The 27,804-nt window shown below is 38.8% G+C and overlaps 1 protein-coding gene across 10 annotated transcripts in view; it reads right to left on the bottom strand.

Moving 5' to 3' along the window:
• PLEKHA6 (pleckstrin homology domain containing A6) overlaps positions 1 to 27,804 on the bottom strand; it is a 214,915-nt gene that overhangs the window by 96,517 nt on the left and 90,594 nt on the right. The window contains exon 2 of one of the 10 annotated variants that reach the window (XM_087959715.1): positions 2,497 to 2,550. The exons of the other annotated variants lie outside the window; for them this stretch is intronic. The gene's annotated coding sequence lies outside the window, so the exon portion shown is untranslated. The remainder of the gene's footprint in view (positions 1 to 2,496; positions 2,551 to 27,804) is intronic. 10 annotated transcript variants of the gene reach the window in all.

Here is a 27,804-nt window from a genome sequence, read left to right as displayed (position 1 = left end):
GGCTACATCCAGCCAATAACATGACCACCAAGCCACGTCCACCAGTCAGATGACCACCAAGCCACGCCCACCACCTAAGCCACACCCACAGAACTGGTTGTTAAAAAATTTAAATCCCACCCCTGACTAGAACTCACAGTCTCTCAATTTCTAATCTAATGTCTTAACTTCTATCCCAAACTTGCTCTCCTTCTAAGATTAAGCCTATCATAATTTTAGGTATTTGTTTTAAAATAGATAAAATGACATGGAAAGTTTTAGGTCAGTGATACAACACAAGCTTTGCCGATAAGAGGGTTCTGGTAACAAAGTGAACTTTTAAAATAAAAACATTTTTGTCATTTTGGAAATGATGGAGGAGAGAGGCCTATAAGTTTCTATGAAGGCTTTTGCCAGTAGCTATGGCATTGTACTTTATATTTGTAAAGCTTCCGACAATACAACAATGTCATTTTAATGGAGATTATCAGTCATCTAGGTCAGGGGTCTCCAACCTTGCCAACTTTAAGATTTGTGGACTTTAACTCTGGGAGTTGAAGTCCACAAGTCTTAAAGTTGGCAAGATCTAGGTCATGGTTGTCCCAAAGGTGCTTTTTAAAGAGGCAACTGGACTTTCTTGTTATTCTTTGAACAAGAACTGAAGAAGCTTCTTAGATGAGAAGCAAAACGTCTTCAAAGAATAACAAGAAAGTCCAGTTGCCTCTTGAAAAAGCACCTTTGGGACAACAAGCTGATTTATTACAAGACAGGAGTAGACACGATAGTGTTGTTTTGGATTTAAATTTAGCATCAGCAAACCACTGACAAAATATTGTGAAAGTTGTAGTCCAATGTACTGTATCTGGGAGGCAACTAGTTCTCTATCTTAGGTATAAGGTAACTTCATGCAAATTTATATTATTTATTTCCTCATTCATCTAAAAATCTAGAAAGGTGTTTCTTTTATGAACTGAATCCAAAATATCTGTTGACTTAAAATATTTATTTTCTGGATAAAATAAAAAGAAATCTATTAATATGGAATGATAATAGATGCTACCAATCCAGCACAATGGAGATCAGAGTTCCATAATAACACTGGACATTGGTTTGATCAGGGATTCTTTATTATACTGTCTTTTTCTTCACAGACAACAATTGTTCCCAAATTTATGTTGGAAAATTGCTTCAATATTTAATTGTAAAGTTGAAGTGCAACAACTTATCACTGATGCCATAATCATTCTGGAAAGGAATGGGTTGTACAAAGATTTGCTCATCATCGTTGAGAATGTGGCTTTAGAGAAGCTAATGTGACTGCTACATTTAAGAGGTTGATCCTATAATGATTTTTCTTTATGGACTGCAATAAACTGGAAAGTAAAAATGCCCAATTCTGTCTCAATACAAGTACTTTGGGTGATTGAAAACATAAAATAGCATCAATTTTGGTTAATACTTAGATGGGAAAAGAGTAGCAAATCCTAAAAATATAGCAAAACTTTTTCCTAAGGAGGAAAAGAAAAAAGAGATGGCAAAGGCAAACCATTTCTATAATGATGGTTTATAATTATAAATTCACCAGGAATTGAGTCTGACTCAAAGTAGAGTTTATCTTCAGTTCTGTTCCATGTTGTTCCACAGCTTCTTTGAAGGAGTCAATAAAGAGCTTGTCCAGACAATTGTTTCCTTGCGCAAAGTTTATACAGCTGTTATTTGGCAGTTTCCTTGGATTCAGCTTGTACTAATTAGTACTAATTTTGCCATAGACTATAAAATCTTAGAATTGTTTTTCTCTCATTATCCAAAAAGGATGTCTTGCCTAATTGGAAAATGTGGCTGATACTGGCAGTTTACCTCATAGGGAAAATTACATTAGTTACTCCATTCATAACAGTGGTGAATCATTCTATTTGACGGGGTCAAAATATACTGGCAATTGGGAGAGGAATCTTATTCTGTTTTGATTTGCTTCTCACTGTCACCGAATTAGGCTGCTGTTTGGGTTGTGAAAATTTCACTATGTAGTGTTTGAAACCAACAAGAACTCGTATCTGAAAGACAGTCTGAGAAGGTTGAAGTTGGTTGGCCACCCACTCAGCCTCCTTTGGAAGTCTCTAGCCTTCTAGGTGGTCTCCAAAATTTCCCATTTACAGAGGACATTTTTTTTTTCATAAGCAAAACCAAACCCATTTTAAGTATTGTACCACAAATTCTTCTCTGTTTTCAGTTCTCCGGTACAAATAATACAAAATATTAGTTGTTTATACAGCAGAAGAAGGCTCAAGTCATGCAGTGAAACTGTTTTTCCTTTTCTAAATGTTCAGTTCATGCATTCCACAGGCTACTTACTAAGATTAAGTCAGTTGCAAGATCATGAGAACTTCAGTGAGATAGTTAAGAACAATGTGTGTTAAATCAGACTCTGAAATATCAGCTACATTCCTGCACTGCTTATGGATTACAAAATCATCAGAAAAGGGAGGTAGAAAATCATTGTTTGCATAGTTTACTCACCCACTACAGTGGCCTCTTCCTGAACTCCTTGATTAGATACATTCCTTCATGCAGCTTTCATTTTTATACCCAGGACAGATGTGTGTGGGGGAAGGAAGATGGGAGAAAGAATTAGGAAAGAGTAGACTTGTCTTTTAAATTTGGATTTCACAATGGATACTTCTGCTGCCTATATGTCTAAGATTTGCTGACTCTCCAATCCAATAAGTTATATTTTGTGGGAACTCCTGATAGCTGTATTTCCTCAATGGATGGTACAGTGTCAGTGGGCTTTAATTTTCCACATTGCCCTGGAATAATGCTAAACCCCTCGCTTTGAGGTTCTTTTGGAAATGGAAAAAGGCATTTGAACAGCAGGATCCAGGAATTTAAGAGCCATGGTGGCATAGTGGTTAGAATGCAGTTTTGCAGGCTAATTCTGTGGTAAGTTTGAGCCTCACTGGCTCAAGTTTGACTCACCCTTCCATCCTTCCAAGGTCAATAAAGTGAGGAACCAGATTGCTGGGGGCAACATGCTGACTCTATAAACCATTTAGAGAGGGCTGTAAAGCACTGTGCAGCGGTATATAAGTGCTATTGCTATTGCTACCACCTAACTGTCTGCAGAAACCTATCCTAGATTTTAGTTGGGAGAGCTACAAAGGAAACCTTCTTTAAGAGGGGCTGATGGAGTTGAGTGTCTGAAGGGAACATAGTGCAGAATTGTGGCAGATTTAGTCAGGATATCTTTGAAAGAACTAGTGACTTCTGGAGAAGCTTCCCTTTAATTGGATAGTTTTTGTTTACAAGGGACTTTAAACCTGCACTGTTATTAGTGACATATTAATAATTCTCTTACAGAAAACTGCTGTTCTCCAGCATTTAAATTTGAGAAGTTTGCTCTGAAGCATTTTCTTGCATTTTGTGGGCAGAAGTTTGATGTTTATAAATTGTTTCATAAAGATACTGATATTCCCCTCCTACTCTTAGAACAGTATAACTTAACCTGAAATATGGACAATTAACAGAGAAAAGCAATATCCAGAAGAGATTTGGGAAAATGAATAAAAAATGGGGGGCATGAAATTTTAATCAGAAAGTCTACCATAATTTAATAGACAGATTTCTTCATGGAAGTCAGGGTAAATAAACAATCTGACCTCCAACCTAATACAAAATTGCTGCTTTCACACACACACACACACACACACACACACACACACACACACAGAAAACCCATTGCCTAAGAAGAGATCAAAAGATAACACTGATTTTTGTAGCATTTGATTTTACTGACTGATATATGTAACTTGATGCTTATAAATAGTTATGATAATTTAAATATGACACATATTACCATTAAAGAAAATATTGCAGCCCAGTGATCTGGCTATGTATCCACACAACCCTCCAACTATTAATTTGTGCTGATTGGCTTTAAAAACTAAGCCCTTATCTTTAATCCAAACATCAGCTGAGCAGCCTATGGAAACAGCCTGCGATGCCCTAGAAGTAAGGAGCATTGTCTGGACAAAGGATCCTTTACTAAGGACACACTGGGTAATCAATTGGCACTTTACATGAATTCAGAATAAAAACATTAAAATGTAACTGAAAAAAGCAGTGATTAAAACAATAATAGTTAAAACAGCAACAGATATCTGTATATAATAGCTCTCAACCTAACTAAATATGCAATCACTAACTTCATAAAAGCAGTAAGGGATCCAGTTGAAATTCTCAAGAGATGTTTCCAAATCCTTGATGATATAACATTCATTATCATCAACCTCAATGAAGTATAATATGGATTTTGAATTTTTTTTTAAATCCAGTATCTGATTAAATTTTGTGGATTGAATTATGTAAATTAAATATAGGTACTTGGAACAAGAAAAAGATATCCTCTTTTTCTCAGGAAATCTTATCCTAGCACTTGCCAGGTAACTTCCAAGGACTAGAACATTTGGAAGAAAATTTGGGGTACTGGGAATTTCAAGATCTTTTTATTTTGAATTTGCAGGAGAAACATGGGATTACTACATAACCTGGCAGAGAAAGCAATTAATTTCTTGCCATACACTCTCTTCAATTCCATTCTAGAGTCATTTGCTAAGATAGATTATAGATGATAGGTGGGTAGGTAAGTAGATCTAGGTAACTAGATAGATAGACAGACAGCTAGACAGACAGACAATATCAACATCCATTTCTGTTCTCCATATAGTTTTTTGAAAAAAAGAAACAATTTCTATGGAACAAACTTGAACAAACCACTGATTTTATCTCATTTTCATTATTTAATTGATTTGTCACATTTAGAATAACTGGGGAGGAGAAATCAGACCACAGTGTCTCCTAAACAAATGTGTTCAAAATGTATTGAGAATTTAGTTGGTGTTAAATAATTTCATACCCAGAGTTTTCTGCTGGCCAAGTATTAGTGAACAATATAAACATGATGTGGCACAAATGTTAAACACCATGTAGGACTAGCAAGACAAGCTAGAGTAAATTCATATAAGTGGCTTATTGGAAATTAAATTTATTGTATTTGTCATATTTAAGGCTGCCCAATTCCATATAGATTTTGGGTGACATACAATATTTTAAAAAGAAAAAAACAATATTAAAAGAAAAAATTATCTATGTCCAGGAGAAATTAAAAACACTTATCAGCATTATATGGATGTAAAATCATACAAAACGCAAACAAACAACCCTAATCTAAAACTGAGGGATCAGTCTGGTTTTTCAAAGACTGTTTAACCATATTCAGGTTGGGAGTCACGTAAATCTCTGTGTGGATGTTCCTCTGTTCTGCATGGTAGACACCTGCAACAATGAAGACTTCCTTTCTGGGTCCCATCCGATGACATTTTAATGGATGAGAACCAGAGCACGCCAATTCTGTTCAATCATAGCAAATAGAATCATGGTGGCACAGTGGTTGGAATGCAGTATTGCAGACAAACTCTACTGACTGTCAGCAGTTCGATCCTGAGTGGCTCAAGGTTGACTGTCAGCCTTCCATCTTTCCAAGGTCAGTAAAATAGGGACCAAGATTGTTGCGGACAATATGCTGTGTAACCCATTTAGAAAGTGCTATAAAGCACTATGAAGTGTATGTAAATCTAAGTGCTATTGCTATATGCAGAAACTATCAAGTACTCAGGCCCTATGTCGTAAAGGGCTTTATTGATGGCAACCAGCACCTTGAATTGAATCTGGAAGTCAACTGGCAACACAGCAGCTTGTGGAGCAGCGGTATTAGATGGATAAACTGAGGCATGCTCCTTAGTGTCTATGCTGGTGGGCTAGCTGCATCTTCCAAGTGATCTTCAAAGGCAGCCCCATGGAACTTATTGCAATACCCACATGTGACTAAGGTAGGAATGACTGTCTGAAGGGCTTCCTGGTTCAACAGAACATCAGATGGAGTGAAAGGCTTCCTCACCACAGCTGAAAAGTTCTTCAAATAGGAAGTGCAAGCCCAAGAAAAACTCAGAGGGATTCTAGTCTCAAATGGGAAACGGCAACCCCTTCCAAGATTAAAGATGAAAAATTCTAGGATTGAGGAACCCAAATCTTTATAGCGCTCAATCTTTCTAGGATTGAGCCTGAGTCCTTTCCCATCCAAACACCTATGTAGGAGATGACCAGGCTGAGCCCGAGAACAAGGTCAAACCCAGAGGTGTTATTCAGCAGGTTCTGACCAATTCTGGAGAATCAGTAGCGGAAATTTTGAATACTTCGGAGTACTGTCAAATACCACCTCTGACTGGCCCCTCCCCCTTCTATTCTCTGCCTCCTGAGTCCCAGCTGATTGGCTGGGTCTTCTTTTGTTGCCCTGCACAGGAGAACGGAACTGGAAAGCAGGATAGCAGAGTGGGGAGGGGATGGGGATTTTGCAGTAACCTTCCCCCAGGAGTGGGGAGGGAATGGAGATTTTACAGTATCCTTCCCCTGCCATGCCCACCAAGCCACGCCCACCAAGCCACGCCCTCAGAACAGGTAGTAAAAAAATTTGAATCCCACCACTGGTCAAACCCATCATCAGTTTGGAGTCTCTAAAGCCCCATAAGAGACCTAAATCCAGTCCCCCTTGAAGTCTGTTAATTTTTACTTGGGGCCAATTTGCCTTGACTGTTAGTAGCTCAGATTCTTGTGTATAGGTAGCATGAAATTTAACTTGTAGTACTTTTGAATTCTATCCTAGTTCCTGACATCTTGTACTTAACACTCACAATCTCAGACATCGGGGCAAGACTTGGTAAGCCCAAGGTTGAGATGTAGAATTGGGGATCATCAGCATACTTAAGATACTTTAGCCCAGACTAATTGATAACCTCATTCATCAGCATTATATGCATGTTAAACAAGAGGGCAAGAGCATCTAGCCTGGGCATCACTTCTGGCTCATTGAAGAAAAAAAATATACAGGTATACTTCATCAAATCTGACCATTTTTATAAAGGTCTTCAACAGGGATGGGATCCGACAGGGTTAACTACCAGTTCGGTAATTTATGAAGTTCAGTGATTTACGGTGTGCTTCACTGCACGCTGCCAGTGCACGCCTGTAATGATTCATCAGCCTGCTGCATACAGAAAAGCAGCCTTTCAAAAAGCCCTTTTTTCCTGCTTTTTTAACTGCAGCTGTGCCTCGTATGGCAGCTGAAATTGAAAAAAATCAGGAAATAAAGGTCAGGTAACAGCCCAGGTGGGCAAAAACATCAGCAGACATAGAACCGGTTCTATGTCTGCTGCTCTTCAGAGCTACCAGTTCTACAGAGGTGGACAGAACCGGTAGAAACCCACCCCTGGTCTTCAATAGTAAACCCATCTCAAAAAAAATGAGACCAACTGGATATAAATGGCATCTGATTCTTTTTCAACTCCTTTGCGGAAATATGGGCTGTATGTTACTTTTTAAGTATCTCTGCAGAGACCAGTTATTACAAAGCAAAGAGTGCAATGAGTTATATTGAGAGGTAAAGGAGATCCTTCACAACAACTGATACTGGAGCAAAAAGCGAAGCTTCATGATCCTTAACACTGCAGCATTTTTAAAGCCATGGCTGTTCATAAGCATCTATCTTTTCAGATTTATAGATCAACCCATAAAAGAATGTGGAGCTCTTTCCTCTTACAAGTGTGCCAGATAGACAATGAAAGGCAGCTGTGCTTGGGTGGTCACTGATCCTCCTATGTAACTAAAAGAAGCCAGGGGAAGGGTCTCCCCGAGATGTTTCTGTGTTTAAACACATGGTTCAAATTCCAGGGCTTTGTTCTTCAAAGACGTTTCTTGCCCATAGGAACCATCTAGATCTTCTTCCAATATACATTCAGGCAAGGGAGCATCAAATATAATGCTATTATAATAAATAGGACAGGTAGAATTCCACACTTCCTTCTGCCTTGATAACAGACATTGCTATCCACTACTCAACTTGGTGCCTTCCAGATGTCAGCCTCTGTCTTGGGAATTGATTCAAGCATTTTTGAAGGGCAGCAAGCTGGGAATCAGTATTTGGTTGTGAATAATATTGCCATATACCCACACATTTGCTCACCTTCTTCTCTGAATTCCAATCTTGAATCAGCTAGCCAAACATTGCTGGTTCTTATGTAGCTGTACAATATCCGTTGCTGGAATAAGCTTTCCTTCAAAACTCGCTAGGGCATCTTTGCTATCAATCATTAACTACCATCTATGCTGCCAAAGCATGTTAACTCCTTATGTACAGTGCTGTTTGATTAGGAAAAGCAGATTCACACACACACACACAAAAATGTCACGCACACTGCACTGCAAGCACTCTCTGTTATTTTTAAATTAAAGGTTCGCTCCAATATAGCAATTTATGAGTTTGTGATGCAAACCAGCTACTTAAAACCCTTGTGAAAACAACCTTTCTCTGGATCATACGAAGTCTGATCATACTCTTTCATTTTTCCAGACATAAAACACCCTTTTCCTTCAAGAAACTAAAACTTGCACTATAATCTTTCGAAAACCATGCAGAGCAGGCTGTTCTTGAAATGTGGGTTAGAAGAATGAGCAGGTGAAGAGTAGGATGAAATGGGGGGGGGGGGGAGACCCCACAGTTAATTGTATCTTAATTGCATCTAAAAGCAGACATTAGCTAGATCCACATTTGCTAGACTAATTCTCATAATGAAAACATTTCTTGTCCAGGTATCCTTCTTCCATCTTGTATCTTGGAAATTATCTGTAAATATTCTGTGATCTTCTAGACACAAATAACTACATTTTTGTTGTCTTTTGACATCTTAAAATTAATAGCATTCATTGTGGCAAAAAGATCTATGTCATTAAATGTTTGCAAAATTTACCCATATTGTCACAGCAGGAGGCAGCACTTACTGGTTTAGTGATTGGGGTGCAGGAAGGGAGGGGCCCTTACATTCATGGATGGGAGACTACCAGAAAACTTCAGGATTACAGGCTACATGGGGAAATCAAAAGAAACTCCCCCCAAAAACACACTAATAGTAGCAAACCGTTCATACAGTTGCCAAGAAAAGTGCACAATGATCTCGCAGTCACCAAGAGTCATACTTGATTCAAGGAAGACTTTAGCCCCATAATACTAATGGCTTTACACTCCATATGACTAAATACAAAGACAGATGCCTATCTGAATGCTGCTTTTCATTAATCGTATGGAACTATCGCTAAAATCTTTAGCTACACCGCTTACAGTTTCTGGTAAGTTGCCAGATGCCTGCTACCTATCTATGGGTTTTTCTATGCACTGTGGAACGTGCTTAGTATGGAGAATTTCAGGTAGACAAAACAAATTGTCTGCTCATGAGAGTGTGCTAAATTAACTATGTACAAGTGAAAAGAAAGAAGATAGAAAAACAATGAAGAAGTATCATTGGCATATCATATATGTTCCCTTTTGTTAACAAGCCTATGATGAAATACTAATGTTTTATAAGTGTTTCAGGAAAAAATAAGATTAATAGAGTCTTGGAAGAGCTTCTAACATGATCCCTACATTTCAAATGGAATGTGGGATTTGGCTAGAGTGGCTATTTCTGTCTCTTCTGATGGGGAAGAGGGAGAGAGAGCTTGTATGTACAGATGCAAATTTCTATACTGTAGAAAATTTTTGTTACCAACAAAAATAAAAACCCCAATGACTGAATGATCTGTGTAGCAGTCCAGCTACTTGATGAGAAGCACTTTTCTTCCCTTTATATAATTGTTTATTTTTAAACTGGACTTACATTGGACAACTCTTTAGACAGAGGATACCTTAAAATAGAAATTGTTCTTTGGATGCCTTTTGAATAGAAGCCTTTCTTCTGTAAAGTAGGACATGCATCCTCCTGTGCAGAGAAGGTCACAAATATTTGCAATTTTCTTCATGTGTTGGTGACAGAAATAATTGGTTGAGATTTATTAAAGGCGTAAATATAGTATAAGTAGACTACCTCCGCCTTTTGTGGTAATATGATTCTCACTCTTTCTCCTCAGTTTGGGTAGGTTTGTGTTAAAGGGCTGAATGCACAATAGCAGGTCAACTGCTATAAATCCTGGACAAAAGAAAGAGTCAAACAGATAACTTCTACCTGCTTTTGGCTCTGACCCCTCCCATTGTTGGAATGTAGACCAAAACAGGTTTTGAGTTCACCTGAGATAATGTAAGCCTAAACTTTGAGTGTGGTAAGAATACAATTATAACTTTTAGGAATGTTATATTTCCAACAATAACACACACAACTCACATATACAAATCACTCAACTTTGTTTGTGTTCAATGATAAGGAAGTTGAATGTAACTTAATATTTGCAGCTTTAAAAAAAAAAAAGGTTACCAGGACAGATTCAAACTAATTCAAGATTGAATATCTTCCAAGAAACAATGGATGAAAACTAATCAAGGAGAGGAGCAACCTAGAACTAAGGAGAAATTTCCTAGCAGTGGGAACAATTAACCAATGGAACAGCTTGCCTTCAGAAGGTGTGGGTTGCTCTATCACTGGAGGTTTTTAAGAAAATACTGGATAACCATTTGTCTGAAAGGGCAGAGAATCTCCTGCTTGTGCAGTGGGCTGGACTGCAAGCTCTCCAAGGTCCCTTCCACTGTTATTCTGTTATATATTTTGCTTGTAAGTAACCTGGGTATTTATTCTGCAGAGAGCAAGGAAAGTAAAAAGGGGGATCAAGGAAGTTAAAGCTTTGAATGAATTGTTCTAAAATTGTATATTTTCAATTCTGGAAAGTTCTTGATGCTACAGCTATCACTGGTTTGTTGTTAAGGCATGTTGTTTAAAACAGATATTGCTGCTTTTGTATTATTTTCAAATAAGAAGTCTTAGTGAAGAACACTCAGTAGCCAAATCTAATTCTTAAATGTATAAATACAAAACTTCATTTATTAAGTCAGCTTGCATGGCAATCACACTGAAATGAGCATTAGTCTGTTTGCATGATTACCCCACAGATCTCTGGATAGAGAGAGCAAAACAAACAACATAACTACCAGGGCTCATTTGCCTGTTCTCATTATTGCAAATGCATGCATAGCCAAAATATGTCAGTTGACTGGCATTTAGTACTTGACTACCAAATGTGCAAACTTGCTGTTGAATATTACCTGTCGACAACCAATCAAACTGTTAGGTAATTACCTAAGTAGAGAAAGTGGACATCCAAGAAAAATGCCTGTCACTTGAACAGATTGTGTCAACATTTCCTGGAATCCTGCCTGTTCCAGTAACATTAGCACTTCCATGCCACTGGGTAAACGTTTTTATTTTCAATTCAGAACAAATTTTACCAAGCCTTAATGATTTGTTCGAGAGAAAATAAAACAAAATGGGGATGGGAATGGGAGTGGAATGAGAGTAGAAAAACCAAATGCAGAAACACTAAGATAGACACGCACAAAATAAAGGGATTGTATATCTACTTATGCCACTTCTGAAACAGATGCATAGCCCTTTAATGATTCAATACAGCTACTTTCATGATTCAAAAATGCTTTGTCCTAGACCCTAGGGTAATCCATAGGGTTAAGTCTGGGCAGTGGGTCCCAAGGAGAGACGAGACTCGAGGTAGTAACAACAGCTCTTTATTAGGAGATCAGATACTGAGACAACAACCCTAACCGCAGCAGCCCTTTATATAGAGCTGGCTGCAGCTAGGCAGCCTATGACATGCTTTTGAGCTTGCCGCGCTTGGTTTTACCCAATCGCGGCAGCCCGAATACGAACCAATCAGGATTGCTTGTTTTGTCCAATCATGGCCCGGCTTTTCCGGACCAATAGGAACGCAGGCCTACAAGCCTGCTAGTATGGAACACATAGGGAATCATTTTAAAAAGTCAAGATGGTGATCATAATTGTGTGATCAAACTCCATCTATCTTTTATGTGCATTGCACGTACGACTCAAAAAACAATCCTGATTTGGAATATATCATGGAAATACCCTTTTTGGTCACACTCATATCATGAAGCACTTCTGTTTAAAGAATGCTAGCACATAGAATTGCTACAGAAGTGCTAATACATATAAATATTAAGAACAACAGGTTAGATCCATAGCCCTTTCATAAAAACACCTTCACAGTTGCCAATAAATACATTTATGGGCCTCTGAGATGACCAATGCCAGCTATCAAATCATTTCCTCAGTCTAAACAATAGAATTTCTCCTAAAATAGCTATTCTTACCATGTCCCTGTACGACAAGGGACCTGTTACAGAGACATCATTTTGTACATGTATTGTGATGTTATGCCCAAATGAAAGGGGTAGATCACAATAGCTCAATGCTGTTTTTGTTGTTTTGATGAATGGCCATGATTCTGCAGGCGCCTCAGCTTGGGGGAAAAAACACAATTAAGAGTTCTGCATTTCCTGAAGATCTCTGGAAGTCTATATGGTGGATGTTCTATTTTCTTGGAAGAGGGGAGGGAACTTATAACTTTTATGCCCTAAAGCAGCCTAGTTCAACCTGCCATCCTGAAGCCATGTTGAATTGTTCCTATCATCCCAAATTAAAATTTATCCTTTTGTAGCTTCAACATCGATTCCCTGGGTCAGTTGTTACTCTTTCCTATATAACGTCCCTTTAGGAATTTGGTATATGTCTGTTATAAAGTATACCTGTCATGCCTTTAGGCTATACCCTAAAATTATTGTTTTACAAATTGTTACATTTTATTGTTTTTGTTTAACCCATTCTAGTTTGTCTAACATGCAGCCCCCAGAAGAGAATCTGGGATATCTAATAAGAATTGATTTACAAAGAACAAAAGCAGAATTATAAATACTCAGAATTTAGAAATTTCCATCAGTTACAGGAGCCTAAATCATCTTAGTATTTTTGCGACATTAATAGAATAATTGATTATTACTCTTTTTCATAGTGCCATTATCTTCAAAAGCATCCTCCCCGCTTTAAAAATTTATACATGTTATTTTTAGCATTTATAAAACATAATTATACCAAAATCCCATTTCCCATTTGCCTATCTCCTATGGAATACAATATAAACCATGAACTCACAGTGCTTGGCACTTTACTGCTTAGTTTTGGTGAATGGTATTGCATCATAAACCTGACTGTAATATTTAAATACTAATATTAAATATTAATATTTTAATAAGGTGGAGATGGAGTTGCCCTTAAGCTCTTAATGGCATGTTCTTCAAGAGAATGACCAATCAAGATGAGAAGGGGAGCTTCAGGAAAATGCCAACAAAGAGGTTGTACCACTGATCAAGCAGAGCTGTGAAAACTCACATTAACTTAAGAAGCCAAAGCATGATACAGAATTGGACTTAATTTGCTTCACTAAGGACTATTGAAATAGGAAATGTTATGTGCACATATATTTCTAGGCCTACATACATAGAGAGTGTATATGTAGGTTTTGGAAGGGACGAAAAAGACAGGAGGGGCATGACTGAGAACCACCTTCTAGGGGAAAATTCAATTGTCAACAATCAAGCTTACAAGCCAAGGGTCAGGTGGAGCCTTATAGTAAGCCAAGGTTGATATTAACAGGGCACACAGCCGCAACAGATTCAACTTGTATGACCAGAAGTGCGTGGGAGGATCTTGCAAGCAATTTCATTCAGCCTATCAGACTTCAGTTGGACAAGGAAAAATGCAAAAACTTAAAAGCATGAGAGGAGGTTCTGTTGGACAAGGAAAAATGCAAAAACTTAAAAGCATGAGAGGAGGTTCTGGCAGGAGAAACAGCAACAGTTGGATGTTGTCATCCTCTGCCTGCCACAAAATTCAAATGTTGTTGCTCGCGTCTACAATCTTACATGTCTTTTGCTGGAATCAAAACATTATCTCTTAAATCCCACTTTTATGTGTCAGAAAAGCTCCTGGCCCACTGCCCAGCCACAAGCTGGTAGGAAGGCCAGGGGACAAAGTGTGGTCAAATGTAAACAGTGTGGAGAGGGCAGGGAAAGTTACTCAAATTTCTGGACAAAAAAGGGCTGAAAAAAATAGTGTTGTGCAACATACAAGAAAACCAGACAACATTAGACTGTTCATGTTCCTGGAACACTGATAATAGCATAGAACAAGTCTTTGTGTTACCTAGTACACTTTAGAGCTGACTCTCTCATCAGAATTATCTCAGTGATAACTGAACATCAATGTTCTAACTTTAAGATTCCTGGACTTCAACTCCCAGAATTCCCTAGCCAGCATGCTTAAAGTTACCAAGGTTGAGAGACACTGCATAACACTTTTCCTGAAAGGTAAATCAATCTTGGATGGCAGCTTAGGCTAAAAATATAGTATTTTCTGAAAGTATTATTTCAGATTTCAATATCATGCTGAGATAAGACACTTTCCTGATCATATATTGCACAAATGATGAGCTACAGCCGGGGTGTCAACTTGATTTCATTGAGGGCCGCATCAGGGTTATGTTTGACCTTGGGTGTGTGTGTGTGTGGGTGGGTGGGTGGGCAGGGTAGGCATGGGCAGGCTGAGCATGGCCAGCTCGACGTCACTCACGTTGGGGGCACTAGTGGTGGCCAAGTACTAAGGCAGGACTTCCCTCAGACCCTCACTCACTCTCATTATAATCTCCTTCCTTCCTTCCTTTTCCTCTTTTTCCTTCCCTCTTCATTCTCCTTTCTTCTTCCTTCCCCTTTTTCCTTATTTTTCCTTTCTTGCTCTCTTTCCATCTTTCCTTCTTTTTTTTGTCTTTCCTCTTTCTCCTTTTCTGTCCCTTCTTGCATGCTCAAATGCAAAAGGGGGAACATTTCTCCTTTTGTTTTGTTTTTAGTTTGTTTTGCTAGCCCTTTGCCAGCAAAAACAGAGGTTGAACATACTCCGTTTTCACTGGCAGAGGCACTGTGGGCCAGTCCTTTACTGTTTCTAGGCCTTGAGTTTGACACCCCTGAGCTACAGTGTCTGTATGCTGTAGCAGGTAATCAGAAGTCATATACATTGGTGCATTCTCTCCCCCCCCCCCACACACACACAGTGCACATGGACAAATTGGTCCCAAAGAAATTGTACACACTGCGCATTTGGCAATCCTCATCAAAGATGCTGTCATAGCAGTTTGGCTCTTTGCAAAGCTGGGTCTGTGAAAAGAGTCAACCTCATTGGTAAAGGAAGCTGCGACCTGATTTTCTGAAACAGTTGAAGCATGTAGCAGTGCCAACAGCAAAAATGCATGATTTCTTAGACAATTTCCCTGCACTTTGGGGCTGTATATAAAAATGCAAAACTTGGATGGTGAGAAGTTTCTTGTGGATCCCCGCCCCTCCTCTCATGGAGCCAGATTGTACTGTATTTTGAGCAAGAGGAGGGAATTTAGCCTAGACAATCCCAAAAACAAAGTCAGCCTAGTCACAAAATAAAACAATTATCTTTCTGCTCAGTAGACATTTGGCTCCACTGGTCAGTTTACTAGGGACAGAAAGTTTTCTAGCATGGTAATGTTCTTGCAGTGTGGCTTGGCATTCTCTTCTTTGAGAATACAGATCACTGGACAAGTACTCTGGATAGAAACCAGATAATGTAGAGGGAATTAAGAATTAAGAAAAACTTCTGAAATGAAGCTTCAGATTCTGTTCTGTCCTCTCTTCAGGATAGGAAGAAAAACCAAGATCCTCTGAATACTGACCCTTGTATAGACTTTGCCCTCAAGGAAAGCGAATTACGTTCAACATCACACATTCAAGCATTCTTTCAACTGCAAAAGTTTTACAGTAACACAAATTTCCTATCCTTAATGTATATCATATTGCTTAATGGATGTAACATTTAGCTTTGTTTGAAATCCAGTTACTGGTTTTGTTGAACTGTCTATATATCTTTATTTCAAAATTAAATCAGAATATATTAGTTTTACTTATATTTCTTTAAGTATGCTGCTTCCTGTCTAATGATGCTGATAATTTTTTGAACTAAAGTCACATGTGCAAAGTTACATGTGCAATAGGGTACTCTCTTTTGTATATTTATGTTTGATTCAAAATAAAGAAATAGCATGCACCATCAATGATTCTCAAGGCTCCCTTTAAGTTTCCATGATCAAAAATATACTGGTGACAGAGGGAGGGAGGGAGGAAAGATTACCAAGACACTTTCGTCTGCATTTACTATGGGTTTCTCCCCCTCTGCATCATTCAAAAAAGTGAAAATATTGCCAATTTCAATTCATACGCATTTGGGAAGTTCTGCATAACTAAAAAGTTTACTATTATTATTATTATTATTATTATTATTATTATTATTATTATTATTATTATTATTATTATTATTATTATTATTATTATTATTATTATTATTATTTTAAAGAGCTTTATAACTTCCTAAACATGAGAACAGCAGCAAGACTGAAACCCGCTTTCTGAATTTGCCCACCTCCTTCATGAAATAAAGGCTTCCCATCTAGGACCATAGCTGACTTCATTTATTGTTGCAGCTGCTGGACTACTTTGCTTTTCAGAACCAGGAATCCATGTTGCCCTACTCCCTTCTCACTGCAGAGTCCAGTTCTTTACACTCTACCGCCTGACCCTATGTGCTATGCATACTGCTGAAACATCCAGGTGTCTATTGTTCCCTTCATCCGCCTTTGCTCTCTAAAATCCAGACACCCTGCTGCCAAAACACTGGCTTCGCTTGCTTCAGAAAAATACCAAAGTATAGGGGTGACACGATAGCAATATCTCAGGGGCTGCCACAAAGAAGAGGAAGTCAAGCTATTCTCCAAAGCGCCTGGGAGCAGGACAAGAAGCAATGGGTGGAAACTAACCAAGGAGAGAAGCAACTAAGGAGAAATTTCCTGACAGAACAATTAATCAGTGGAAAAACTTGCCTCAAGTTGTGAATGCTCCAACACAGGAAGTTTTTAAAAATATGTTGGATAACCATTTGTCTGAAGGGGTGTAAGGTTTCCTGCCTAGGCAGGAGGTTGGACTAGAAGACCTCCAAGGTCCCTTCCAACTCTGTTACTCTATTCTATTCTATTCTATTCTATTCTATTCTATTCTATTCTATTCTATTCTATTCTATTCTATTCTATTCTATTCTATTCTACAGGCTTTTCACAAATGCTATTGCATCCTGCATCCAAATGAAAGGCCATCAAGACAAGTGTGTTTCTATTTTTCACACATCCCTAACTTTCCTTAAGGTGATGGCACAATGAAGAAAAACCCTACAATTTAAGGAACAGTAGGAAAGGCTTCAGAAAATGTTATCTGGAATAAATTTGAAGCCAACCTTATTATAACAAACTGATGAAACAGTTAACCCTTATCAATTTAGGATGTGTGCAAACCATTTTTGGTGTATTTGTGATATATGTACAGATATATGCATTATAACAAGGGCACTCAGTCAAAAAGTCACCCACATGTTTCTTAATCTAGTCAAAGGCAAGCTGATGTCATTGGTATGTGAAGCAGCCTTCAGTGCTAAGTCACTACTGCTGGATTTTTTATTTATTTATTTATTTGATTTATTTGATTTGTTAATCACTTACAAGATAATAGGTATAAGTATATACATAGTTATGAATACATGAAATGGGTATATATAAGAAAAATAAAACAATAGGACAGGGACGATAGGCACGTTGGTGCGCTTATGCACGCCCCCTACAGACCTCTTAGGAAAGGGGTGAGGTCAATAGTAGACAGTTTAAGGTTAAAGTTTTTGGGGTTTGGGGAAAAAAAAAACACAGAGTCGGGTAGTGTATTCCAGACATTGACCACTCTGTTGCTGAAGTCGTATTTCCTACAATCAAGTTTGGTGCGGTTAACCTTGAGTTTGTATCTACCGTGTTTCTCATATAATAAGGCCGGGTCTTATTTTTTTTTGAGCCCCGAAAAAATGGCTAGGCTGTCTTTTCGGGTGACTTAATTCCCCCTTGCATCTTCGGGCGGACGGGCAGCAACGGCTTGATGTTGACCTCGATGTTGGTGGAGCACTTCATCTCGGGTCAACGCAGGCAGCACCATATCCGGGTGTTCAACAAAAGTACTTCCTAACGGCAAGCCCCGCCATTTCCCCATTTCGCATGTTTTAATATAGGCCTTAATTTGGGGGAGGGGCTTAATTTCATTTCATGCCTATAAAACATGCTGGGACTTCCTATTGGGGAGGCCGTATTGTTGGAGAAACAGGGTATTGTGTGCTCTTGTATTGTTATGGTTGAAGGTGAAATATTCATTGACAGGTAAGTCATTGCAATGTATGATTTTATATACCATACTTAGATCAGACCGAAGATGGTGTAATTCAAGGTTTTCTAGGTCTAGAATTTCAAGTCTGGTGGCATAAGATATTCTACAATGAGTAGAGGAGTGGAGAACTCTTCTTGTGAAATATTTCTGGACTTTCTCAACTGTGTTAATATCAGATACGTAATATGGGTTCCAGACTGATGAGCTGTATTTGAATATTGGTCTAGCAAATGTTTTGTACGCTCTAGATAGTAGTGTTATATTACCAGAGAAAAAGCTATGTAGGATTAGGTTAACAACTCTTAATGCCTTTTTGGCTATGTAGTTACAGTGGGCTCCAGCACTTAGGTCATTAGAGATGAACAAGGTCTTGACTATTCAGCCTGTATTTTATTTTCTGATTTTTTTTTGCCAATATGTAAGACAGAGCGTTTATTTGTTGAGATTTGAAGTTGCCACTTGTTTTGACCATTCTGATACATAGTCAAGATCTTTTTGAAGGGTAGCAGTGTTGTCTGTGGTATTGAACAGCTTTACACCAGCAGCGAAGAGAACGCAGGTGCTCTTAATATGACCACAGAGGTCATTTATGTAGAGTATGAAGAGAGTTGGTCCTAGATCACTGCCTTGGGGGACACCACTATTGACAGGTACAGAATTTGATAGGACACTCCCAATTTTGACCATTTGTTGTCTGACAGGAATGCTTCTGTCCAGTTATGCAGTTGTCCAGAGATACCATAAGATTTTAGTTTTAGGAGTAGTTTGTCGTGTACCACTGAATCAAAGGCTTTACAGAAGACTATATAGATTGTGTCTATTGTTTTGCCCTGATCGAGTTGTGTAGTCCATATGTTTTTGCAGTGTAAGAGTTGAAGTTTACAGGATAGTTTTTTTCTGAAACCAAATTGTTTATTGGAGAGTAGGTTGTTTGTCTCTAAGTGGAGGATAATGGATTGGTTAATAATTGATTCCATGACTTTACAGGTGATGCAGCATAAAGAGATTGGTCTGTAATTTTCAGTTAGGCTTGGGTCTCTCTTTTTGAAGATGGGGATGACCGTGGCTTATGACCATAGTTTTGGCAAGGAGCTGGTCCTTGAAAGATTTTTCAAAGATTATGCTTAGAGGTTCGGCTATGGCAGTGGATAGCTTTTTTAAGAAGTAGGCACATATTCCGCCCGGTCCAATTGATAGAGATGGTTTTAGATTGCATAGTGCTTTTTCAACATTGTCTTCTGTAAAATCGATATGTATTAGATCATTGTAGTTTTCTGTGGCTCGGCTAGGAAATATTGGCCATGATCCATTGCTGTTTACAAATACTGAGCCAAAGAATGCGTTAAAGATGTTGGCTTTAATGGTGCCGTCGTTGCAGTCTTTACCATTAGGTCCTATCAGGGGTGGTATGGGCCTTGAGTCTTTTAGTTTGTTGTTTACAAAATTGTAAAAAGCACGGGCGGAATTGGTGCATAGAAGGTTTTCCTCTTGTTTAATGTGATAATTGGTGCATTCAGTCTTTATCTGGTGGCATAAATTTTTGTATCGGCTTTTGAAATTGGCAACGTGACCAGATTTGTTTTTCCACCAGAGTGATCTTTTTTTGGATTGAAGTTTCCTTATTGTTATGGGTAATCTGTTTTTTTTTTTCTAGAAGTGGTTTCACTAGAAAATCTAAAACAGTTCTCAGAACAGAATGTGTGAGCTATTAATGAGGAGGAGAAAATGCAACAGCAAATGTCACACAGAATGCCCATTTTAACCCATACTTATGCCTTGTTATGAATGACAGATGTTGAAAATGCAAATGCCGATTTCAAATCCCCCATGTTAAAATGGCAAAAGCATCACATGATAATACTGTAACAGCTGGAGCCACACATCATTGGAACAGAAGGAACTCATTAATTCAATTTTACAGATGAGATTATAAAGGAAGCAACTACAAGAGACTGAATTTGCTAGAGTGTCTTGGTACATTCCAGCTTTGGAGGGTGTGGGATGGATTGCAAATTGCCTCATGGAAACATATCCTGCAGCTAAATGCCCCAGCATTATTCATTCATCAGATCTCCAACTGAATTTTATCTGCATCTTCAGGCTTTCTAGAGGCTATTGTTGTGCTAGTGACTTGTCTAGTGTTCATTTTATGCCAAGACCAAGGTGTGTCTTCAGATATGAAAGTACTCGTGTCTATTCTTAGAAGGCTCCAATGAAACAGTCTGAGTATCACTGCCATTTCACCCCATTGCAAAAATCATTTCTGCTACTATCCTTTCAGGTTTATTGCTTTAATTACCCTGCTTCATACCATCTGCTACCTTTCCTTGGCTCTGATGAACAGCTTCCTGTTCCTAAAGCAACCGACCCTCAACCTGGTTACCTCCTAGAAACATTCTTCATTAATGTCATCATCTCCTGTGCCTGTGCCAACTGAAACGTAGAGGCTGCCACCCTTTCATGGACAATGCCCAGCCCAATGTACTAAGAATTTATTCTCCTCGTCCAAGAATTTGGAAATACTCCTCTGCCTTTTGTAATTTCAGCCATGTCCTTCTATCTACACCTTCTCTCCCCAGCGTGTCACAAGTTTCTTTCTTTTGTCATGCCCAGCAAATTCCTGTTTGACAGTCTTCCACAACCTGATCCTTCCAGTTGAAATATGTTGGGCTGTAACTCTAAGCTCATTGAACACCAGCAGATACTAAAGGGTTCCTGCTGTACTGTATACAGTAGTAGGGGAAAAAAAACAATTAAAATTTGCATAAGGGAAAGGAAACATGCATCTTGCTAGGAAAGTCTCTACACTGAGCTGAATGTTGCTACAGCTCTGTATTTTTAGCGTTCTGCAAATTTTTAGAATTTAGTCTTTGCTCTGGTGAAGTAAAGCAGTCTCTCAAACACTTTAAGAAAACAGCATGCCTTTCTCTTCTTCTAACAGAGATGGCATCATACACTTATTTTATTGATTCTTACAAAGCCCACCTCCTCAGCATTGTCTGGCACTTGGAAAACCTGGATGAGATTTCTGCATGTGCACTTCAACCTCTTCTAGTTTATCCCACTGGAGAATGTACAATGGCCCTGTGAAGTAGCACAGGCTTCTGTGTAGGCAGAGCAGCAGCCATGTTCAGTGAACAAGGGCTTCAAAACACTGTGAAGTCAAGGCAGATTCCCCCTACCTCCTTGCTCCGAAGAGAATCAGTTTGCCTCTGCTATGCAAAATTCTTCATTGAGGCAAATTTAAAATACCCTAAAACAAGCCTAGGAATTTTTAAAAAGGCAAATTTAAAACATGCCAGAGGAAATAAAATAGAATAACAGAGTTGGAAGGGACCTTGGAGGTCTTCTAGTCCAACCCTCTGCTTAGGCAGGAAACCCTATACCATTTCAGGCAAATGGTTGTCCAATCTCTTCTTAAAATCTTCCAGTGTTGGGGCAAATCAACCACAGCTCTTCAAATTTCCAAAATAACCAAGCAAGGAGGGGGAAATAAAAACCCTCCCTCTGAAGAAGGCAGCCCTTCAGGATTTGTGGGCATCCTGCAATGCTTCCTGGTGTCACAGGGTCAGCTTTGGAAGTCATTTTGAGAGTCGATGCTCCCATGCTGCCACAAGCCTGAGAAAGTGGGAGAAGGGGGGTTTCAATTGAGTAGCTCTAAGTAGACAAAATAAAATTCTTCTCTTAGTTCAAGGTCATTGAGTATGGCACAGAATGAAATAATAATCTGACTTTAGGACAGATTGTGATTGGGCCATGTGATGTGATGACGGCCAATGGGGGGTGGATTTGTAGTTTGAATATTGCAAGGAAGCCGAAAACTTTCAGATTCGGGATTCCACAGATGTGCCAGTTTACTATTCAAATAAAGATACCTTTGAGATATGGCTGTCTCAGAGTTATTGATTGGAATGGAGGTTTGCTGGAACCCTGACAAAGGGCTTGCAAGGATCCCAAAACCAGATGTGCGATCCAAAAACAAAGCACCTTTCCTTCCAGAAAACCACACTGTCACCCCACAATTATCTCTGCAAAAAAAAAAAAAAAAAAAAAAGGAGAGGCGCCTGCATAGGATATCCCAAAATGATACCACTGCCCAAAATGCCAAACATGTATAGCTCACCTTGCACTCCCTCTCCCAATTTATTTATTTCCATAGAAAAAGGCATTTCACACGCCATGTGATAGCAGAAGAATGTCCCCCTCTGTCCTTTCTTCAGCACCTTCTTCCTGGTCCCTCTCTTTAGCACACAGGTATTTTTCTTTTATTTCTTTCCTTGAAGTTTTAGAAACATTTGGATTTGAGGCAGAGCACAGCTGCAGTCACAGCTGGCACTCCCTTGCTCTTCCAATGGGTTTGTAGATGATAGAAGAAGAGAGCAGACAGTGGTGTCACTGCAGAGCTGTTAAAGGTGCAAGAAACTAAAAATTCAGAGGCTTAATTTAAGGTAGTTATCATAATCTTTGTAGCTTAAAATCAAATGGCCCATCATTTCCAAGGGGCTATCTTTATTCATATTCCATTATTCTGCCTAAGATAACTCAGAAATCTTACCTGAATTTGTTTGATGGTATGTATCATTATTCTGCCTAAGATAACTCAGAAAGGGGCTATCTTTATTCATATTCCATTATTCTGCCTAAGATAACTCAGAAATCTTACCTGAATTTGTTTGATGATATGAGCTTGCAAATAATATTGCAGAGAACACTAGAGCTGCGGTGCTGTTGTGGCTAGAATGCAGTACTGCAGGCTACTTCTGCTGGCTGCTGGCTGCCTGGAATCTCACCAGGCTCAAGGTTGACTCAGCCTTCCATCCTTCCGAGGTGGGTAAAATGAGGACCCAGATTGTTGGGGGCAATATGCTGACTCTGTAAACCACTTAAGAGAGGGCTGTAAAGTCCTGTGAAGCGGTATATAAGTTTAAGTGCTATTGCTACTGCTACATTGCTGTCACAGGCTTTCAAATGATTTGTTTTTCCTATGATTTGTAGCTGAGACCTTTTTTCATGCAAAGCATCCAATCTGTCACTGACTACTCTTTTTTGTATATATTTTTTTAAATTAAGGTACTCAAACAAAACTCTTAGGATCAAAGCTTCTGTGGCAGGTTTCCTATATTCCTTTGAAACAAAGGAATCCAATAGCATACAGAGTTATAAATATTGGTGTAAGCTTGCAATCATGATCTCAATTGGAATAGATTATTTTTACACCTTTAAGTTTCCCTGATATCTTTGTAACTCAAAACCTGATCTTCATGGCCTTTGGTTGGTGCAAATTCCTTGTTAAATAATTTTGCACTGCTAAAGTGTCATAAGAGCATGTATCCATCAGGCTTTGTTTATCACATACCAGTAACACAGAAGCATAAGACATTGTGAGATGCAAGGTTATTGAGGAAAATCCATAAAAATTACTAAGCATGGCAAGAAATAAAGCTTCCTCACCCCGACTCCCCTGTATTAGGGAGAAAGTGAAGTACCTACCCTGGTGATTTCAAATGAGTTAACACAGCAGATTTTAAATTTCCCAGGAGAGCTATTTCTTATAACAACTGGCAGAATGTTACTGTTCTTTGTCAGCTGTTTTATTAGTATCTTGCTGGTTCTCTAAATGCCCCAGAGCTTGAAGTGATCTATGTGCATGCATACAACCCAGAGAACAAGCTATTCTAGTTTCAGGCAATAAAATGGGAGCATTTTAGAGAACAGGAGGGAAGGAAGCTTTGTGGTCTCACAGGGATACTTTGCAAGGCATCATATTTTAACCAGCTGTTAGACATTTCACTGCCCTTCCTTTTGGTTCATTTGGCAAAGCTGAACCCATCAAGAAGATAAGATAATTCCTCAGAAACCTAGTGTCAGAATTAGAGAACCAACATCAATCACTGCTGTGCAATTGTGGTTATTATAACAAAATTCTCTAGAGTATATAGCAAGTATTGTATCCTTTCTGCCCGGAAGAGTCAGGATTCCTAGAGGCTTGAGAGCTACAAGTTGTAAACATTTTCATTTGGCTTCTGAAATCTGCACTGAGGATTTGGTGAGGGGGTTGTGAAATAAAACTCTCAAGGTGAGGCCAGAGGCTCATTTACACTAAATCTAGTTCAGGGGTGTCAAACTCAAGTCGTCACGGCAGCATCACATGACATATTGGGATTTTGTTTCCCTTGACTAAAGCGGGATGGGTGTGGCTATTGCCTGATGCACCTGGCCTATGGACCAGGAGTTTGACAGCCCCGATCTACTTGATCTTCAGAGGTATCCACCTGTCAGGTGTCAGGTGATGTAATGCAAGCTCCATCCCTTTGGTACATATGTCTCATGACGTCACATTCATCTACAAAGGGGGCAGAGCTGCCAACACAATGACATGATTTTTTCATTATTTTGATAGAAGAGGAGTATTCTGTGGAGGCTGCTGCCCATCTTGAACCAAGACCAGAGAGTATAGTTCTATTCTTTACTTTCTCCCACACTGAACAGGTTTTCAAATATTTCATATTTATGTCAGTTTTAAATGATTGCTTAATGGAACATGTGTGAAGGCAGCTTTTTTACCCTGAAAGATGATCTAAAAATATGAAATGAAATAAAAATTAATAACAGATGTGCTTATGTCCATTTGTATACTACGTTTTACACAGAATACACAGTACCTAGCAACAACTGTAACAAAAATGGAATAAAATGATGCTATAATATCTTTAAATAAATAAAACTAGCCATAAATTATCAAACAATAGCCACAGCTTGCCATGATAAAATCTATTAGAATATTTTTTTTTAAAAAAAGGGCCATGAAACAAAAACTGGTTGAGGAAAGATTTCCAAAGTTTGGGCTCCCCAGTGAGCCCAGGCCTGGCACAGGCTTGGGCTTTTCAGTCCTTTTTTTCTAATGAACATTTTCCTTTTTGCCTTTCATCTCCCTACTTGTCACCATGGTTACTCCTCTTTTAGTGCCCCTAAGATTGCATTGCGTCAATGAAAGGATTCTGTGGGGAGCTGGAGCTTTTGACCTTGGACACTTCACCAGTCCATGGTGTCATAGCTGGAAGTTAATCAAGCATGAAACTTCTGAAGTAATCCTGAACCATGGCAAAATCATCAGGAGCCTCCCAGTCATGCCAGCCTTTGATAGTGAGTTACATTGGGAAGACTGTTTTTCATATCCCAGCCAAATGTTCTTCAGATCAGGGGTCTCCACCATTGGCCACTTTAAGACTTGTGGACTTCAAGTCCCAGAATTCCTCAGCCAACTTTTCTGGTTGAGGAATTCTGGGACTTAAAGTCCACAAGTCTTAAAGTGGCCAACCTTGGAGACCCCTGCTTTAGATACTGGATGGATTGAGAAAAGAATTCTTTCAGGGATTTGAGCTATTTAACAACGATGGTCTCCTAAATTAGTAAGATCTATTGCATTTTTCTCCAAACTTGCAGGATAATGCCCTAGAACTATAACACAGTCGATTGGATCCCAATGAAAGTAATCATAGAAAATGAACCATTGCACCTATTAAATACTAGGGCTTTAATAGATCCCGGTATTTCAAATTGTAATTTGGTAACATCCTAAATAGTCCCACGTGAAGACATAAATATCTATATTAAAATATTTAATTATTCCCCCAGGTTTTCAACTGAAATGAAATAATACAAATAAGGTATCTATTGTCTGCAAGATCCCATAGGAAATAACATTGAGAACTGAGTGGTGGGGCAAAGCATCATTATGGATTTCTCAGTGATCTTTAATTGTGGGTTTTTTTGCACTGACTCAGGGAGCTGGGGATGAGAGGCATGGCTCTATAGCGGTATTGTCCTTTCTCAAGTGCTGATTCCAGTCAATGCTGATAGGAAGGAAGAGAGCAGGTCCCTGCTTTGTTGACTTACAGTCTATCTACTCCTATTTAACATTTATATGAAGCTTCTGGGTGTGGGTTAGCACAGGGCGAGGTATCATCAGACAACTGATGAAAGCTAATTATATATCTTTGCCCCAGGCCAACTAAGTAATGCTGTAAGGGCATGAATGGGAAAGAAAAGGTTTCAATTTGTTTATTGTTTATTTTTTCACATCTCTGAACCACCCCAATTCCTTCAAAGAGGTTTAAAGAGTTTAATCTTGGAAAAACCAGTAGCTGTGGATCTTGACTCTCCCTCCCAATTCACTCGTAATGTGTTTAGAGAATGTTTTTGAAAGACAAAGGGAAGTTCTAATATGAAGGCAACAATCAGATAAATGAGGCTTGGGCCTATACTAGGAAAGACATTTATGAAAATGCCTCAGCTTGTTCCCCACCAATCCCTTAAATTTACAAGTCTTCAGAGAGAAAGCACATTCAGATTTGCAAGATTCTGTACTAGAACTGCTATCATTTCTCTAGGAATTGGAAGAGCTATTCACAGTAATGCATGCCTTAGTCATCTGTTAGTTAGATTACTGGTACATGCTGAACTCTTGGAAACTGCAACTAGTTCAGAATACAGAGAATTCTCCGAAACTGCAACTAGTTCAAAATACAGCAATGTGGGCAGTTGAAGGCATACAACAATATGTCCATTTAATGCCTATGTTCCACAGCCTGCTCTGACTCCCAGTTCACTTCCAGATGCAATTTAATGTACTGGTTTAGGCATCTTTGATAGAGCTGGAAGGAACATTGAAGGTCTTCTAGCCTAACCCCCTGCTTAAGCAGGTGGCCCTATACCATTATCACGTATAAAGTCCTACATGGCACAGGGCCACGTTACTCATGGAACTACCTGCCTCCAATTGTCTCTATGCAGCCTACAAGAAATGGCAGGGTTGGCATATTCCAGATTCCATCTATTACAGGGGAGTCAAACTTGCAGTGTCACACTGTCATCACATGATGTATCATGACTTTTCTCCCTTTGTTAAAACAGGGGTGGGGGTGACCAGCGCATGACGCATCTAGCCTGCGGGCCACAAGTTTGACACCCCTGATCTATTAAGTACTGATCTAATAATTTGGTGCTGTGCTTTCTTGGTTGCTGGACCAACATACCTGGAGAAATTCAGATAGCTTCTTCCTTCCTTCCTTCCTTCCTTCCTTCCTTCCTTCCTTCCTTCCTTCCTTCCTTCCTTCCTTCCTTCCTTCCTTCCTTCCTTCCATCCATTTTCAATTAACAAATTTCATTTACTTTATGTAAAATTATTTTTATGATATAAAGATGTATAAATGTTTGAGTTTAATGCCAACATCTCTATATTATATTGTGCCAGGTTTATTTATGGTATGTTTATTATGTGTTCTGGAATGATATCTAATTTATAAAAGTAGCTTCATTTCAATTTTGTTCCCTAAAGTCTCTGAATAGTGCTTTGTGCATCTTTCCAATACTTTGGGGGTATTTTAACATGCTCACCACACATGCTAGAATGTTCCTTCTGTTTTGTGAAATTTCCAACATTTGTTGCTCTATGATTTCTTTATCTTAGCAATCATTGATGGAGTTGTCTATTTGTATTTTTAAAATATTTTACATCAGTTCTCCTGCAAACCATAACTGAGAGTGAATTTTATAGATTTGTTCCACATTCTTCTGACCGCTTCTTTCCAGTTTTGCATCCAATT

This window comes from Notechis scutatus, chromosome 3 (assembly GCF_049901735.1).
Source record: "Notechis scutatus isolate UNSWTSFEM ecotype Mainland chromosome 3, rNotScu1.2, whole genome shotgun sequence".
NCBI classification, from domain to species: domain Eukaryota; kingdom Metazoa; phylum Chordata; class Lepidosauria; order Squamata; family Elapidae; genus Notechis; species Notechis scutatus.
The sequence above is the reverse complement of the archived record's forward strand: the minus strand, read 5'-3'. Positions and strand labels throughout refer to the sequence as shown.